The following is a 17,773-nucleotide window of genomic DNA, read 5'->3' as shown; positions in this document are numbered from 1 at the left end:
ACATATAAATATGTGCTTTTCATATACCAACAATTCTCTGCTTTAACAAATTATTTCTGTGTAATTTGTTAAAGCAGAGAATAGTTGGTATATGAAGAGCACAGATTTATATGTACTTTTTATATACCAACTATTCTCTGCTTTAAAAATTTTATTTCTGTTTTGTTAACTTCAACACGCTTAATATCTGTAACAGAAATAATTTGTGTTCAAAAATATTCTCTGTTGTAATCAAAACTACAAACTTGAAAACAATATATTAAATTTTATTATTTATTAATTGGATTAAAGTTGAGATCTAACATTTCCTTAAAATAAACGTGATAACTGTATGCACGGCTGCGTCGAATATGTCCTAATTCCTAAAAAGTATAAAAAACATAATAATTAATACTTATTTGATATATACTTATCAATTGAAATTAAAACAATTACCTCGTGATTTAAATAGCTAAATCTATCTTTAATATTGCGCTTCCTTTCCGCTGTATACGCATTTTTCAACGTAAAAGCTAATATTTCGTGCAAAAAAATCTTCGGATACTGCATTCAAGTAAGAAAAATTGACAAGGATCATTCGATTGTGATCTTTGAGATTTTTATCCCAAAACATTTTTCGGATAAATTTGGGCCATGTTTTTGCATCGCCAACAACATCTTGAACCGCTAGCCACGGATTGCTATTTAATTGCTCTATTGAATAAGACATTGTAAAATATTTTTGAATTGCACACAACAATATATGATGTAATTAAGGTTAGGCGCTCAAGTACATCGACTACACATGTGACCACGGAGCATGCGCATGTGGTCGCGGAGCATGTCCGTAGTTGCTGCATCGCGTCGGTATGACAGGTCTCATAACCTGATAGTCGTCAACTTTAACAGTTAATATCTCGCGTCGCGGGGCCGAGCGGGGCTTTTTTCTGCCAGATTCATTCGTTTTGTGCAAAAACGCGTCGATTAAGCCTAAATTCATCGAAATCGGTGAGGAGGGAGCTCTCCTTCAGTTTTACCCTAAAATTAAATTTATTTAATTTATTTATCGTTAACGAATGTCTTTCGTGCGGGAATCGTATTATTGTCCGCCAGTAGGAAAACATAGAAAAATGCTACGGGAAAACTTTCCGATAAAATAAAAAATGTCAAATATGAAGTAAAAAAAAGCTACTGGTTCTTGGGAAACTCATTCTGAATCTTCTTTTGTCTCGAGTAAAAATCGAATCACTCATCCTGCAAAATTTGCAAGTAATAATTGTAATTGCTCTCTCGCTCTTTATTTATAGTTTCTCAAAATTTCTAGCAAGTTTTCGACAGTAATAAAAATATCAGATATGTTTAGCAATAAAGAAATCAGATTTATCAGTTAAATATCCAATACAAAAGGAGAATACGATTTTATAGCTAATTTAAGTATGCAAATGTGTAGAAAATAATTAGGAGAAATTCAAAACTTGTCTCGACTGTTTAATTTTAATATTTTTGGTATATTTCAGGAAGTTGCGATCCAAACGACTCTACGGTTAAAACTGCAATCGCACGCTTCAAATATGACAGTATTGAGTCTTGGCCAGAACTTTTGCGTAATTGGTCAGTGACACGCATCCTTTGCGCTTTCAGTATCTGAGAGAAACTAGACCGATAGCGCAGCTGAATAAAGCAACGTCTTCTGTTCAACAATCGCAAGAGTCTGATGCTTCAGTGAGTGATTATTTCAAAATTTGGGGCGTACTCGCACTACCTAATGGATATCTACTGGTGAGAAAATTGAATTTATACATGTTTCGAATGCGTGATATTCTTTTTCTCGTTTCAAATTTATTCCCTTTTAAACAAGCTAAATTAATTGATTTGTACGGTTGTAGATTCATCAAGATTTTAAGGAATTATATCCTGGAAGAGAAGATGGTTTGATATCAAAGTGGGATTCAACCAAAGATGTCTCAATCAATCTTCTTAATGCTGAAATTGCTAAATCAGATAAGTATGAAAGGAAGTTACTTAAAGATTTGACTGTTACAGATACAGGTATTTATAAGAAGACTGTATTTCGTGGCCCAATTTCTTTCGTTACTTATTTGTATAATTATATATTAATTTATATAACTTTTATTAATTTACTTCAACTACTTTATTTATGTTTTTCAGACAAAAATGACGTAATTCTATTTCATTTACCGCCATCACTTTGCTGTAAAAGGACAAGAGGTGCGAGCATAAATATACCATCCGTCGCAGAAGCCAGAAAGGCCTTTATCCTCCGTGTCCTTGTAATTGTCATTTATAGTAAATATTTCTATTTTATGACAATAATTAAGTACATAAACTCACTGTTTTTAAAAATATTTTTCAGATTCCGGGGGACTTGAATCGTCAAATCAAGGTTCACAGCGAGTGGCTGGCAAATCGCGGCCTCAACTTGCAGCCGACGTTGATATTTGTTGGACCTACTTTATCGAACATTACTGCCAGTTACGTTCAAATAGATGCTGTGCGATATGAGCTTCGTACTCCATTAAAAGCTTTGGATACGTGTTTCAAGGCGTTTCACGCGCTAGACGGTGCGTATATCAAGAGGAGTGCCGAGCAGTCTGGCTTTTTATTCAGAAGTATTTTTATGATTCGTATCTTAAAAAGGACGATAATATTCCTCGAGTAACAAATATACTTAGTTCCTTAAAGGGATTAGTTTCAAAGAAAATCTAGTGCTTAAGACTATTGTACGATTTCGTTTTACGTTGCAGAACTTTTCTTATTTTAATAAAATGTATATTTGTAAGGACTGCCATTTCCAGTTGCCTTCCATTAAAGCATCGTGCTGTCATTTACAGACAATTCATTCATATAATGTTTCTAGTGTGTATAAATGCGCCCAAAATGGTTGCTCACGAGAGTATAATTCGATAAAAGCTTTCAAAAAACATTTAAAAGATAAACATTCTGCTGCTCATATGCTCGATGAAATGCCATTACAGGCTCTTCATCAGGAGCATTTGGCGCAAGTTAATGAAAATAATGTACAACTAAACTTTAATATGAGAAATGCCCTTGAACATATTGGTAATGGTGATTTCAAAATGACGAGATTGTAGACATACATAATATTGCTATTACTGCTCTTGATTTCAAGAATGCTATATTTGTATCATCCAGAGCTTTAATTGCTAAATTATATGCGTCCAGTACTTTGAACAGAACTCACGTGCAGGAGGTAATTGAACTTAGGTCTGAATTTGTTTCTGGCAATTTTATTACAATGCTTCGATCGAAATTATTATCTATGTTGCAAGCTATTGAACAAAGACAGAACGATATGCAGCATTTGATTTAAATGTTTAATATAATAGAGAACGTATTTCAAGGAGACCGAGACCCAAAGAGTGAACGTGCTTGAAGCAAGCCAGTCTTATATATGTCCTAAGATTTATAGAATTGGAGTTTCAGAGAAAATGGTAAAAGTTGGAAACGTTGCTGTTTCAACACCAATAGAACTGACAGGTCAATACATTCCAATGAAATATGTTTTAAAGAACACTTCCTGGAATTACCTGGTGTTTTTGATGGTATTTTGGCTAATGTTGAAAATCTCAATAATTCAGATAAGTTGACTAATATAGTTGAGAGAAAATTCTCTGTGGAAAAAACACTAAGAGAAAGGTTTCGTTACTACGCGAACAACCAACATTTTGGCTGCAAGAGGTAATTAATTTTACAATAATAGCAAAGTCTTACCGAACTTTGCTATTGCAACGAAAGATTTTGCTATTATTGCAAAATTAATTAGCTCTCGTAGCAAAAAATGTTGGTTTACATAGTAATAAAACGTTTCTCTCAGTGAATAATAAGAAAACATTCCATTTAGTATATATTCTTACAAGTTTAAGAATATCTGATACTTGAGAATATTTTTAGTATATATTCTTACAAGTTTAAGAATATCTGATACTTGAGAATATCTTTAGTATATATTCTTACAAGTTTAAGAATATCTGATACTTGAGAATATCTGTAGTATATATTCTTACACATTAAGAATATCTGAAACTTAAGAATCTTTAGAGGATTTCCCTCTAAAACTAAGAGGATCCTCTTGGCGCTTATTTCAGTGTAAAATATTATAAGGATAAGTGGTATATTCATAAAATGAGAATACAATTTTTTTCGGTGTAGCGTTACCCAATGTGCACCGCAAGAAGGTTGCGCGATCGGATTTGGTACATCATTACGGTCCTGAAAAGGACCGATTTCGTCCTTAATTCATGAAAATTATGTATATTACTTGGAAAAAATAAATACAAATCGTATTTAACAATACGATTTTATTCACGAGGCAATCTGTTCGCGGCATCCACGAACGACATTGATAAGCCTAGTCGAAAGATATTTAATATTTCGTTGACGTTGAGCATACTCAACGTACCACGGTAAGTTAGGTATGTGTGAATTGGAAAAATAAGGACCTTGAATATCGAGACTGATTCTCGGAATAACGACGCGGCGATTTTGGAGAACGAATTCGAGATAAATGCAGAAAGAATGAGAGAATAGTTCCGCGACGGAGACATTCCAATTGTACAGATGGAGGATATCGCGACGCTATACGGAGCTCTTGGCTCGGCCGGGTATTACATAAGGATTCATTGTCCGCAACTATCAATTTCACTCTCGAATTCATTCTCCAAAATCGCCGCATCATTATTCCGAGAATCATTCTCGATATTCAAGGTTTTTATTTTTCAAGCAACAAAGTATCGAAGGTATTTTTTTTAACTAACAGACGATATATATATTTTCTTGAATTGAAGACAAAATTGGTCCTTTTCAGGGCCATAACGATGTGAAAAATCCGATCGCGCAACTTTCTCGCGGTGCACATATCATAAATTATGATTTCAATGAAACGTCCGTCAAACGTTGCTTCAAGCGAATCAAATTTTAAACGCTTCTTCAATACAATCGTTCAAAATTGCTCAATCAATTACAAAGACAACGATGGATACGAAATGCTCGATACAATGAAAAAGGAGTATTCAAATACATAACGGTATTAATTTTTTTATCATTATTCATATACATTATTATACGAATATCAATATTCATATATCACGAGAATAGACGTATCATATGTTTCCGAACAAAAAATATTAACAATGTTTAAACCGTTATTTCATCCAATACCCCCGAAATAAATTGACCAAGTATGCAAAAAGGCTTCTATTTATGCCGTCGAGAAATGCGCGACGAGAAGCGTGAAAGTACGTATACATATGTAAGATAAAATTGAATCGTTACGGTCTATTACGTATTAAAATTATATTTGGTTGTGCACTTTTTTATTCAATCATATGAGCAACTTTGAAGCAAGCCAAATTTTGCACATTTTAATTATATTTACTTCTTTCGACGTAAAATACCGAAAGCGGTCGATGGACATAACATATGTAGAGAGAGAGAGAGAGAGATTGATTGATTGATTGATTGATACGTTTAATTATGCCCGAGCAATGGCTAAGGGGCAAAAAAAAGACAACAATGTCTGATTACAACAGCATATGCTCACTCTCAGACAAAGTAATATAATACTAAAACAAACTTATAGCTAACGCAACTTAGAGACTAGCGCAACTTAAAACCTAATAGGGTAACGCAATATAATACAAAAATAGGGAGTGCACAGAACAATGAAGAAAAAAGAAGAAAGAACACAAGACTTATACGTCCGATTCAGATGAAAGCAAGAACATGCGAAGTAGGCTTTTAAATGATGCAAAAGACGATGCTGAGGTAACTGAGTTAGGAAGAGAATGCCAGAAGTAAATGGAGGAAAGCTGGAAAGAGGCTCTATAGGCAACTGTTCTATGAGCGGGAATATGAAAAGTTTGAGTAGAAGATGAAGCAAGCCGGTCAGACTTCCTAAGAGTAGGATCAGGCGGAGTAAAAAGTTCACGCAGGTATGATGGTGAGCTCAAGTGCAGGATACGATAAATCTGGCATCCAAGAAAGTAGTACCGTCTATTTTCAACGGAAAGCCAATTCAACCTACGTCGATATGGAGTAATGTGTTCATCTCGCTTAAGGTCGTAAATAAACCGAATACAACAATTGACAAGTCTCTGCAACTTGGTGTTCAGTTCCTTGGTCAGACCATGGTATACAAGGCAACAGTAATCAATATGCGGTATGATCAAGGTTGTTACGAGCTTGATCCTGAGATTGGTGGAAAGAGAGTTTTTATTGTATTTCAGATTGTATAAAGCATGATGGACTCTCTGCGAAACCAACGAGATATGATTCGTCCAGGATAAATTGGACGTGAGGATGACACCTAAGTTCCGTACCTCACTCACATAAGGTAAAGGCGTGTTGTTTACGACAATAGGCGGTGTACTGCCAAGATCGATGCCGTTTACATACGCTTGACTGCCAAATATGATGACCCTTGATTTTGCAGGATTGAGTTTGAGACCGTTGGAATTGGCATAGTTAAAAATGGCGTTGGCATCTCTCGAAATTAGTTCCAAGGCATGTAAAATGTTGGCAGGTGAGCATGAAAGATAAATTTGAATGTCGTCAGCAAATATCATGTGAAGCACATAACGCAAAATTTTACATATGTCATTGATGAATAATATAAACAAGAGAGGGCCAAGTACGGAACCTTGCGGAACTCCAGATGAGGTAAATACCCAATCAGAGAGGTTCCCAGCATCATCAATAACCGCTTGAGAACGGCCAGTTAAATACGAGAATATCCAGTTTAGGACTGCAACAGAAAAGCCAATTTCTTTAAGCTTGATAAGTAGCAGTAAGTGGGGAACAGTGTCAAACGCCTTGCTGAAATCAAAGAGAATCATAATAGTGATTAAACCTTCATCAATTCCCTGCTTGATGTCGTTGCAAACACGTAGAAGAGCTGACTGAGTATTATAACTCGAGCGATACGCAGACTGTCTGGGATTGAGGATGTCATGCTCGTGTAAATAGTCAAGTATTTGTGCAGCCACTATCTTCTCGAATACTTTAGACAGTTCTGGCAAGTTAGCAATCGGTCTAGTGTCAGACGGAGAAAGAGGTGTTCGAATTTTTGAGAGCGGACGAATATAAGCTCTCTTCCACTCAGACGGAAACACAGAAGAATGTAGAGATCGATTCAGCAAAGACGTCAAACATGACGAGATAATTGGCCAAGCAATACGCAAAACATACAAAGGAATACCGTCGGCACCAGATGCATATGAATGAAGAGGCTTCTCAGAAATAGCCTCAAAAACAGAGCGAGGTGAGACAGAAGAGAAAACGAATTCAGGCCTATTAACAGGAGGGCCTACTAGAGCAATGGCCGAGATATAATCAGAATACATGCAAGGAGGCTGGGCATTAGAAACCGAAGCATAGTATAGGTTAAGCTGATTAGACGTAAAAAAATGTAACGGAGAAATAAGAGTCGATTTCGCAAGTCCCAGCCGAGCCAATTCCCGCCATAATTTAGCCGGATCAGTAATATTGATGAGTGAGTTGTAATGAAAATCACTCTTAGCACGCTTGATATCCGCATTCAGCTGGTTACGGAAAAGTCTGTAGGTCGCGTAGCCCAATAGAGAGCGGGAACGTTTAGCCTGTTTGTATAACTGATTGCGGACACGCATACGAGCCACCAATTCCGACGTAAGCCATCGTGCTGGAGGCCTTCTGACCACGAATGCCCTCATAGGAGCAAACACATCAAGAGTCTGCAACAAATTGCGAGACAGCACGTTGCAGAAACCGTCAACATTGGTGTCAGACAGCTCACCAGTCTCAGCCTGAACCACATCAGCAATAGATCTAAGATGTTCAACAAATTCAGAAGCATCAATGTCTTTGAAGTTTCGTCGAGACATGGAGCGTTGAGATACAAGACTAACATTAATTGATAAAGACAATTCCAAAATATCGTGACCAGCAATGAACGGGCACGAAGATTTCGTGAATGATGAAACTTTGTCTGCATCATCCACAGCCAAAACATCGAGCCATGAATCTGAGGTAGCCGTATGATAGGTAGGTTCAGAGTTGATAATATGCAAAGATAGACTGGACATAAGCGCACGCAGATAATTCGCTTCATAGCAATCAGAGGATAAATTACAATTTAGGTCTCCCCCTATGACTATATTTTTGTAAAGATGTGAGAATCCAGCTAGAGACTCAACAAAGTCATGCAAGAAGAGGCCTTTAGGTCTTCTGTAGATGGACGCGAATAACACTGATTGACCGTCTGGGAAACGTAGTTCGATGAGCATGTACTCAGGTGAATTAATATGAAGATTGCTAGAGGTAGCTAGAATTTTGACTTGAAGTGACTTGTTAACATAACATGCTACCCCCCCGCCCATCCGTCCCACTCTGTCATGCCGCAACAAAAAATAATTATCTAAGGCAACCAAATTGTCGGAGATATCTGCATGAAGCCAAGTTTCAGATACGGAAATAACATGGTAAGATTTGGTCATAAGGTGTAGTCGGATGAATTCAATATGACCACGCAAAGAATTCGCATTAAATTGAGCTACTAGAAATTCAGTTGACCTAGAAACAGGGCGACAATGCATAACGGAAGACGATGAGCGATTAGCATGGGTGAGTCAAACAAGCTTATCAAAATCTGCGTGGGAATCGATCCGAATAACAGGCTTGCCATCGGAATGTCTAACATGAATGCGACCCCCCTTTACCCATACATAACGATATGACCGCTCCTTAGCAACGCGTTTAGTTTGTTGCAGCAATTCGTAGCTGTCCTTAGAGAGCATCTCATTAATATATACAAAACTTTTTGAGTCGTTACCACAAATCTCACCCTGCCTGATTGTGCCTTTGGTTCGCTTTTTCGAGATAATCAGATCGCGAACAGTACTAGAGGTTACAGTAACGATTAGTGAGTTACCAGTTGCGGCATTAGTTTGAGAAGACGAAGAACCAGGGGGAGACTTGCGAACGGCTCTCACATTAAGAACATGAGGTGAGATGCTAGAAGCGTCAAGCACCGCGAGCATATTCAGAGCAGCTACCGACGGAGCAACAGAGAGCGGTTCCGGCAGCCCAGACACGATGATCTCGTTATCGTTGCAATCCTGCCGACCCAAGTGAGTCGCTTTTAAATCCTGTAGTTCCCTCTTAAGAGCCGCGTTCTCTAGTTCCAACGACGAAATGCGCTGAGTATTACTAGCTACGGTTTCGGATAAGCTATTAATCTGATCGAGCTTACTATTAATTACATCGTTTGTACGTTGCTGACTCTCAATGAAGGCTGAAATTCTAAGATCGGACCTTGTAATGTCGTCATTGATTCTCTGCTGATTGTCGATGAACGCAGAGATCTTAGAGTCAGACTGCTTCATCTGCTCGATCAGACTTAACAAAAGCTCATCTGTCGCAGGCAATGGGGTTGATGAGGTCGACTGAGTACGCGAGTCAGTTAAAGAGGCCATATTATCAAACTCAAAAGAAAGTGCGGTATTATCAGTTGTTGGTGTAAGAGGGGGTAAAGCCAATGACGATAAAAGAGATACGCAACACGATTCAGCGTACCTTGACACTGAATACGCCCTGATACACCCGGGATGAAACACTCTACTGCACCCGCTGCACTCAATCGACCTGTTCGCAATTGATTTCTTACACTTGCAACACGTAGGCTGCATGTGTGCTAAGCTTAACTGACCCCAACACGAAAACACACGCAAAAACTATATATACACGCAAAAACTATATATACATAAAGTTCATCAAGATGCAAGCAACGCCGCAAGAGTCAATCAGATGAGAGCCCAGATGAGCGCGTGCAGACACTCCGCGTACACTTTGCCGACCTGACAGTAATGTCAACGCTCGAGATCGATCAATCGCACGCAGGTCAGCCAATCAGATCACAGCAACACTTTGCCGACCTGACAGTAATGTCAACGCTCGAGATCGATCAATCGCACGCAGGTCAGCCAATCAGATCACAGCAACACCGCACAGGTCAGCCAACAGGATGATCGAACTCACGTAGATCGCTAAAAGTACCACTCCAACGGCATGCACACTTCGGAAATAAAGTGTAGAAAGAGCAGGTCAGATAGTCGGCACATGCGCAACAGGGGTCGACGTCGTTCAAGAATAATTCTCAGAATTTAGGTTACAATCATGAGAAATATTCGTCACTCAAATGCCAATAATCAGGCGATAGCAGAGAGGAGATATGAATAGCTCGTGACAAGCAGCAAAAAAACATGCTCACACCTGTAACAAAGGAGCCCGAAGGCAGCTTACGGCAGAGATATGTCGATTCAAAGCAGGAGCAACACAACAGACATGCACGCTGTACTCACCAGAGAGAGAGAGAGAGAGAGAGAGAGAGAGAGAGAGAGAGAGAGAGAGAGAGAGAGAGAGGGAGAGAGAGAGAGAGAGAGAGAGAGAGAGGGAGAGGGAGAGGGAGAGGGAGAGGGAGAGAGAGAGAGAGAGAGAGAGAGAGAGAGAGAGAGAGAGAGAGATCAGAAGCACGCATAAAAAGAAAAAACGAAATGATAAGAGATAGCAAATGCTTATTACAGCGTTTCATTAAAATGCACAAAATAAGGCTTATAAAATTAGATAAACTATATATCAATTACATTATTGTTTCAACTATTTCTTGTTTTTTTTCCAGATTGCCGCAGACGTTACTTCAATAAGGCACAAAGCTTAGCAGCAAGCCCAAATGTAAAAAATTACGCTTCAATCATACGTCAACGTCGATGGAGAGGACCCTCGTAAAATATATGTTTTCGTCGATGACATATCATATAAAAGAAATACCGCTTTAGAGAAACTATCGATGTCCGCTTTAAAGCATTTCAAGTTTTGAACGTAAAATATCCATCAGCCTGCGAGCATTTACGGTTGCTAATTCAAAAAGGTATTTACACGTTCGATACTATATACGACGCACAAATACCTCATATACAAAATGTGTATAGCAAAATTGTTAAGCCCGACGAAAAGAACATAGATACTCGCGATCATTCCGATGCTCACGAATCATCGGACGAATATCGAATCTTTCGTTTCACACGTACAAAGTTCTTTCAATTTACAGTTCCTTTAAATTACAGTCAACACTTATATTCTAAGTCTTTCAATATAAGATCGTTGTTATTATTTTAAAAATAAATCGTAATTTTTGCGTGAAAAAAGAAATCATACTCGTAGACCGCAAGATACGTATACAAAACATTTCTCGTTCAATAACATGAATTATATTTCACGCATATTTTATTCTCAGTACGAGCTATAAGCGAAAGAAGTTTATTCGCAGTTAAAAAAAAATTATTACTACGTACAAATGCAAATTATTACTACTTACAGTTCCAGACTAGAGTCAAGCTCAAGAGGGTATTCTTTCACCGCGAATTTTTCCAAGCCCGTTCCCTTGGCAGCGGTTTCGCCAGATAGTAGATAGGGACAGTGCGGGAATTTCGCTAATCCACGTAAGTTTGTACCTAAAGAATATAAATAATCGATCAATCGTCTATGTTATATGAAATTTTGTACATCATTGTCGTATATAATCGATACAATACATATATCAATTACACGTAGAAAGTTGCGTAACAATTAAAATTTACGTCAAATAAATTTTATATCGATTTATCATATTTATCATAATGTTATGCCGATTTATCATTACTTTAAATTGATTTATCACGATTTAAATTACGTTACATCGATTTCACATACGCTTATCAAGGCTGCATTTAGATATTAAGCGCCAGTACTGAAAATGTATAGCGTACGTGACGTAAAGTATAGAATTTCAGTACCAACAGCGTTAATCGGCACGCAGCTTTAACAGACATATATGAAATTAATATAAATCAATGTTATTCACGATAAATCAATATAATGAACAACAATAAATCGAAAAAAAATTATGACAAACTGAGATAAATAAATATGAAATTAATTCGAAGTAAAATTTCATTATTTTAAAGAACAACGTACTATAGTTTAATAAATATTTATTAAGTTTACGAAATATTTATGGAAAACCATCTTACTATTTTGCGTAATAAATCAAACATTAATTCGAAAGGAGACTACACGCTTCTTAATTTTTAGATTTCGGATGCTCAGTTTTAAGTAAACATTAAGTCCATTTAAAGTCTACGTCAATTTTTCATAAAACGATTAATTGAATTTCAGTTATTTCGTTACTAAAAAAAACGTTTCTGAAGATTTAATTCGCGAATAGTCGACATTAAACAACCGTTTATTCAAACGTAGCAAACAGTTACTCAATCATAGTAATGCAAAAAGCAGTACATGGAATATTTATATAAATAATTATTTTCTACATTTTACTTAATATATCTCGTATATAATAAATGATTTATTACTTTTCAGGAGACAGTATCTCATTCCAAACAATAGTTTAATTCGAATCAAAATAATTGGCCATTGGTACTACGCGACTGAATTATTTACTTAAAACAAATAAATTTTGTTCGGATCGAACTCTTTTTTTCCAGCGTATTTCTTGAAAATAGTCTAAATTTCGTTTTTATCATACCATTTCAGTACTGTTTCTAAAAATTATTCTAACTATCGATTTGAAAAATTTCTCATTTCAGTACTCTTTCTAAAAATTATTCTAACTATCGATTTGAAGAATTTCCTATTTCATCACTCTTTCCAAAAATTATTCTAACTATCGATTTCAAGATTTCACCATTTCAGCACTCTTTCAAAAAATTATTCTAACTATCGATTTGAAGAATTTCTCATTTCAGTACTCTTTCCAAAAATTATTCTAACTATCGATTTCAAGATTTCACCATTTCAGCACTGTTTCTCAAAATGATTCTAAATCGAAATTATTAAGCTCTGTAATTATACTATACATGTATGTAAACAGAATACTCAATTATATATTTTTTTACAAATTTAAATCTAAATAACATATTAAAAATCACTGAAAAATAAATTAAGACTCGTAATTCAACGTAGTTTATTAATATCCTTAATTATTATAATTATTTAATAAGATTTTAAGTTGATAAAGCAAACGTTAAACCTTGAAAGTTTAAAAAATAATATCTATATATATAAAAATGAATGTATGTATGTATGTATGTATGTATGTATGTATGTATGTATGTATGTATGTCCTTTATGCACTCTTAAACTATTCGACTGGTTTTGAAAGTATTGTATATGAAGTAGGGGTAGAATTTTCCGGGGAGTGTTATAGAATGTATAATTTTTCGTTACCGATCTTTTTGGGAACCGGTATTCGACATTTTTTCATTTTTTCGGGAAATAATTGACCGAATTTCAAAGAAATATATATGAAACAAGAGTAGAATTTCTCGGGGAGTGTCATAATGTGTATAGTTTTTTGTTACCGATTTTCTGGAAACCGGTTTTTCTAATTTTTTTTAATTTTCGGAAAATAATTGACCGAATCTCAAAGAATTGTATATGAAACGGGGGTAGAATTTTCCGGGGAATGTTATAAAGTATATAATTTTTCGTTACCGATTTTTTTGGAAGCCGGTATCAGAAATTTTTCAAATTTTTCGGGAATTAATTGACCAAATCGCAAAAAATTATATATGAAGTAAGGGTAGAATTTCCCGGGAGGTGCTATAAACTGTATAGTTTTTTGTTACCAATTTTTTTTGGGAATCGGTATCTTTTTGAAAATTGGTTACGAAATTTTCCAGAGCGGGAGAGAGAGAGAGAAAGGGAGAGGGAGAGGGATGGAGAGAGGGGAGGAGTGGGAAAGAGAAAGAGGGAGAGAGGGGGGAGGGAAAGAGAGAGAAAGGGGGGGAGGGGAGAAGGAGAGAAAGAGAGAGAGGGGGGGAGGGGAGAAGAGAGAGAAAGAGAGAGAGGGGGGGGGAGAGAGAGAGAGAGAGAGAAAGAGATTGATTGATTGATTGATTGATTGATTGATAAAATTTATTATGCCCAAGCAAAGGCTAAAGGGCAAAAAGTAATAGCAGTTACAATAATATGGTGATTACAATACAATACAATACAAGATGCAAAGATACAATGTGATATAAACAAAAGCGAAGTATAACAGACAGAAGTTAGTATGATGTGCATGCTCTCTCTCTTAAGGCAAGCAACCAGCAATCTCAATAATATACACTGTAAAAAACTAAGAACTAACGCAGCTTGGCTAACGATAAATACAGTGAAAAGAATAAGATAAGGAGCAGTATTTCTAAAGAGAACAAAACAGTGTATATAAAACTAAGTACTGAGGCGCAAGTTTCGGAAGTGAAGCCTGAGAAGCTCGATGTGACCACGAAGAGAATTAGCAATGAAATGAGCAACTCGAAATTCAGATTCATTATGATCAGAGCGCCTCGGTGGGTGTATCTGGTCTGGTCAATCGAGGCGAGTCAGATCAGCACTCGAGCTGATGTAGATAACAGGCGAGCCATCAGATTGTCTCACGCAAATCCGCCCATGCCTTACCCACACATATTTATATAACCGCTCCCTAGCCACACGCCTCGTCTGCTGCAACAGTTCGTAACTATCCTTAGAGAGTAGTTCATTGATATAAACAATACTTCTGGAGTCATTTCCACAAACCTCACCCTGCCTAAGAACACCCTTAGCTCGCTTCTTCGAAATAATTAGGTCGCGGACGGAGTTAGAAGTCACAGTAATAAAAAGAGAATTACTGGCGGCAGTAGCATTTGAATGAGAAGAAGCAGAATCAGGGAGAGGCTTGCGGACGACTCTTACATTTAAAATATGAGGCGAAATATCCGAAACACCGAGCGCAGCAAGCACATACTAGCAGCCACAGAAGGAGCAACAGAAAGCGGCTCCGGCAGCCCAGACACAATAACCTCGTTAGCACCACCAGCATGAAAATTAAAGCAAGACGATTTCAATTCTTGAAGTTCTCTTTTAGAGCCGCATTCTCAAGCTCCAAGGAGGAAATACGTTGAGAATTGCCGGCTACTGTTTCAGATAAGCTATTTATCAGATCAAGCTTAGTATTGATTGCTTCATTCGTTCTTTGTTGATTTTTAATGAAAGCAGAAATCTTTTGATCAGACTTGGTAATCTTATCATTAATTTTCTGCTGGTTGTCAATGAAAGCAGAGATCCTTGCGTCAGACTGTTTCATTTGCTCAATCAGTCGCAACAATAGATCGTTCGTCGCAGGCAATGGGGTCGATTGAGTACGTGAATCCGCAGAAAAGGCCATATCTTTAAGCTCAAATGAAGGCGCGCTTTTTTCAGTTGTGTAAGAGGGGGTATGTCCGAAGACGATAATAATGATATACAGCAGGAACCAGCGTTTTTTGACACTGAATATGACCTAATACACCCAGGATGAAACACCCTTTTGCATTCGTTGCACTCAATCGACCTGTTAACAATAGTTTTTCGACATTTAAAACACGCAGGCAGCATGTGTATTGAGCTTAACTAACCACAACACAAGAAACGCACAAAATATTCATATAGATAGTGTTCGTAAAGGAACACACAAAGCCGCCTTGAATATTATTTTTTATACCTTGAAAGTTTAAAAAATAATATTCTATTTATAAATGTGAATAATAGATTCTCTAATAGTATTATTTTTATTTCTATTACTTATATAAACGTTGTTAAAATTTCATTCAAATTAAAAAATTATTAATATACTTTTTTTATATACTAGAACTCTACAGGCGCGCGCTACGCGCGCGCTCTGATTAAATAGAACATTACATAAAAAATAAATAGTAAATAGTTTTTATATAAAGTCCTCTTTTACATTATTTCATAAGTAAAAAGATTAATAATCTGTTATTATTGACGCTTGATTCAATAAAATTTGTCAAGACAATAGTGCGTTATACATGGTGTAATATATTATTATTGCTTTAAAAGAAATGAAATTGTTAAAATTTTTTCATAAACAAAAAAAAGGTATCGTACGACGTAAAAACATTACGTATGTTACAATTAAACTATGCAAAAATTGTTGAGAATATTATGGAAAAGTCATTTTACACACGTAAATGAGAAATCCTGCAAAAAAATTGACGAGAAATTAGCGCTTTTATTATATACATACATCAAGGTTCTATTATACAGCTTAATCTTAATGAGACTATACGCAACGTACAAAAATATTCTTTAGATTAGACGGTACTGCCAAACTTTTCATTTCAAATCAAGCTGTATACGATTAAAAAAGAGAATATGGAACTTGTTTTACATCCTATATATATATATATATATATATATATATATATATATATATATTACAACATACATGCGTGTGAAGACAACAGCAGCAATGTTAATTTAGTTGCTATGAAAAGTTTGTTATCGTAAAAGAATATTGATGCGTTACTTGTGTAACCTGTCTTATCAGGTCAATTATTAGGTCTTCTTACAAGAAACATAAACAGATTAAGATTCATATACGTGAGTTAAATAAATAAATTTTTAAATAAATGTTTTAACTATAATATGTATATGCAATGTATATACATATATGTATGTATGTATGTATGTATGTATGTATGTATGTATATATATATGTAGGTCCGGAAGTATGTTCCGGGACTTTTATTTTTTTACATCGGTATATTCCAGGACATTTGGCAGTTTCCAGGACTGTCCTGGAAAAAATTCATGTCCTACGGCACGTTTCGGGACAATTTTTTGAATCTGATTACATATATATGCGTTATATTCCAGGACTGTACATTTCAAAAAACGTAAACAGTCCCGGAACATACCTCTAGACCTACATATATATATATATATATATAATATATATACATAAACGTGCCAGTGTGGGGAATATGCCACTCATTATGTTCAACAAAGCTACGGCTAGGAGCGCCGTTGTAAATACTGTAAAATTATTAAAAGTGTTGTACCCAAGTTCCGTTTAGTTCCTGTTAGTATTATATATATATAGTTTTCATACAATAAGTACATATGACAACGTGTTTTTTATATAACTTTCTTAGTGCTTTATATAATATATTCTTCAAGCGTTACATTATTTTTAACTCGATCAGCTTGTCGTTTTATTAATATTGGTTAGGATGAAAGTATTTAGTACGTCGCTGATTCGTTTTACTGGCAAAGGTATTGGTACAAATTCATTACAACATAAAACTATGCAGTTTTATGGGGAATATACTATTACTACTACTTAGATAGGGGTAAAATACTGTTTACAGCTTCCTAATCTATTAGAGTAGTAGGTTAGGAAGCTGTAAACAGTATAAACAAATATTTTGTTGTATAAATATTTAAGAAATATTGAAAATTGTTGAATAAACTTAAACATTTATTTCATACCCTATGAATATTATAGGCTACGTACTTAATATTTTGCAAAATTGTATTCCGGATAATTTAGACTTACTCGTAGCACACACGGTACTATTGAAATACAAAGTAATAAAAATATTCTTTTACATGTTTTCATCCTCAGAAAGGTCGTTACTCGATTCTGTAACATTATTTAATAATCACGATACGATTGTTCGACTATTTTATTTTCTCTTTTTATCTCTTTTGGGCGGCCATACCGCTTACAAGCGACCCATTTTTTTGTCAGTCAATTATCCTAATAGTCATATAGATGATATCTAAGAAGTATGGCGCAAAATGACTGACATACCGAAATGACTTGAAAAACAAATTTATTTTGCACAAGTGGGGGTGGCTGTACCACCCAAAGCGACCTACTTTTTTGGGTCAGTCCCCGGAGCTTTGATCA

This window comes from Temnothorax longispinosus, chromosome 5 (assembly GCF_030848805.1).
Source record: "Temnothorax longispinosus isolate EJ_2023e chromosome 5, Tlon_JGU_v1, whole genome shotgun sequence".
NCBI lineage: Eukaryota > Metazoa > Arthropoda > Insecta > Hymenoptera > Formicidae > Temnothorax > Temnothorax longispinosus.
The sequence above is the reverse complement of the archived record's forward strand: the minus strand, read 5'-3'. Positions refer to the sequence as shown.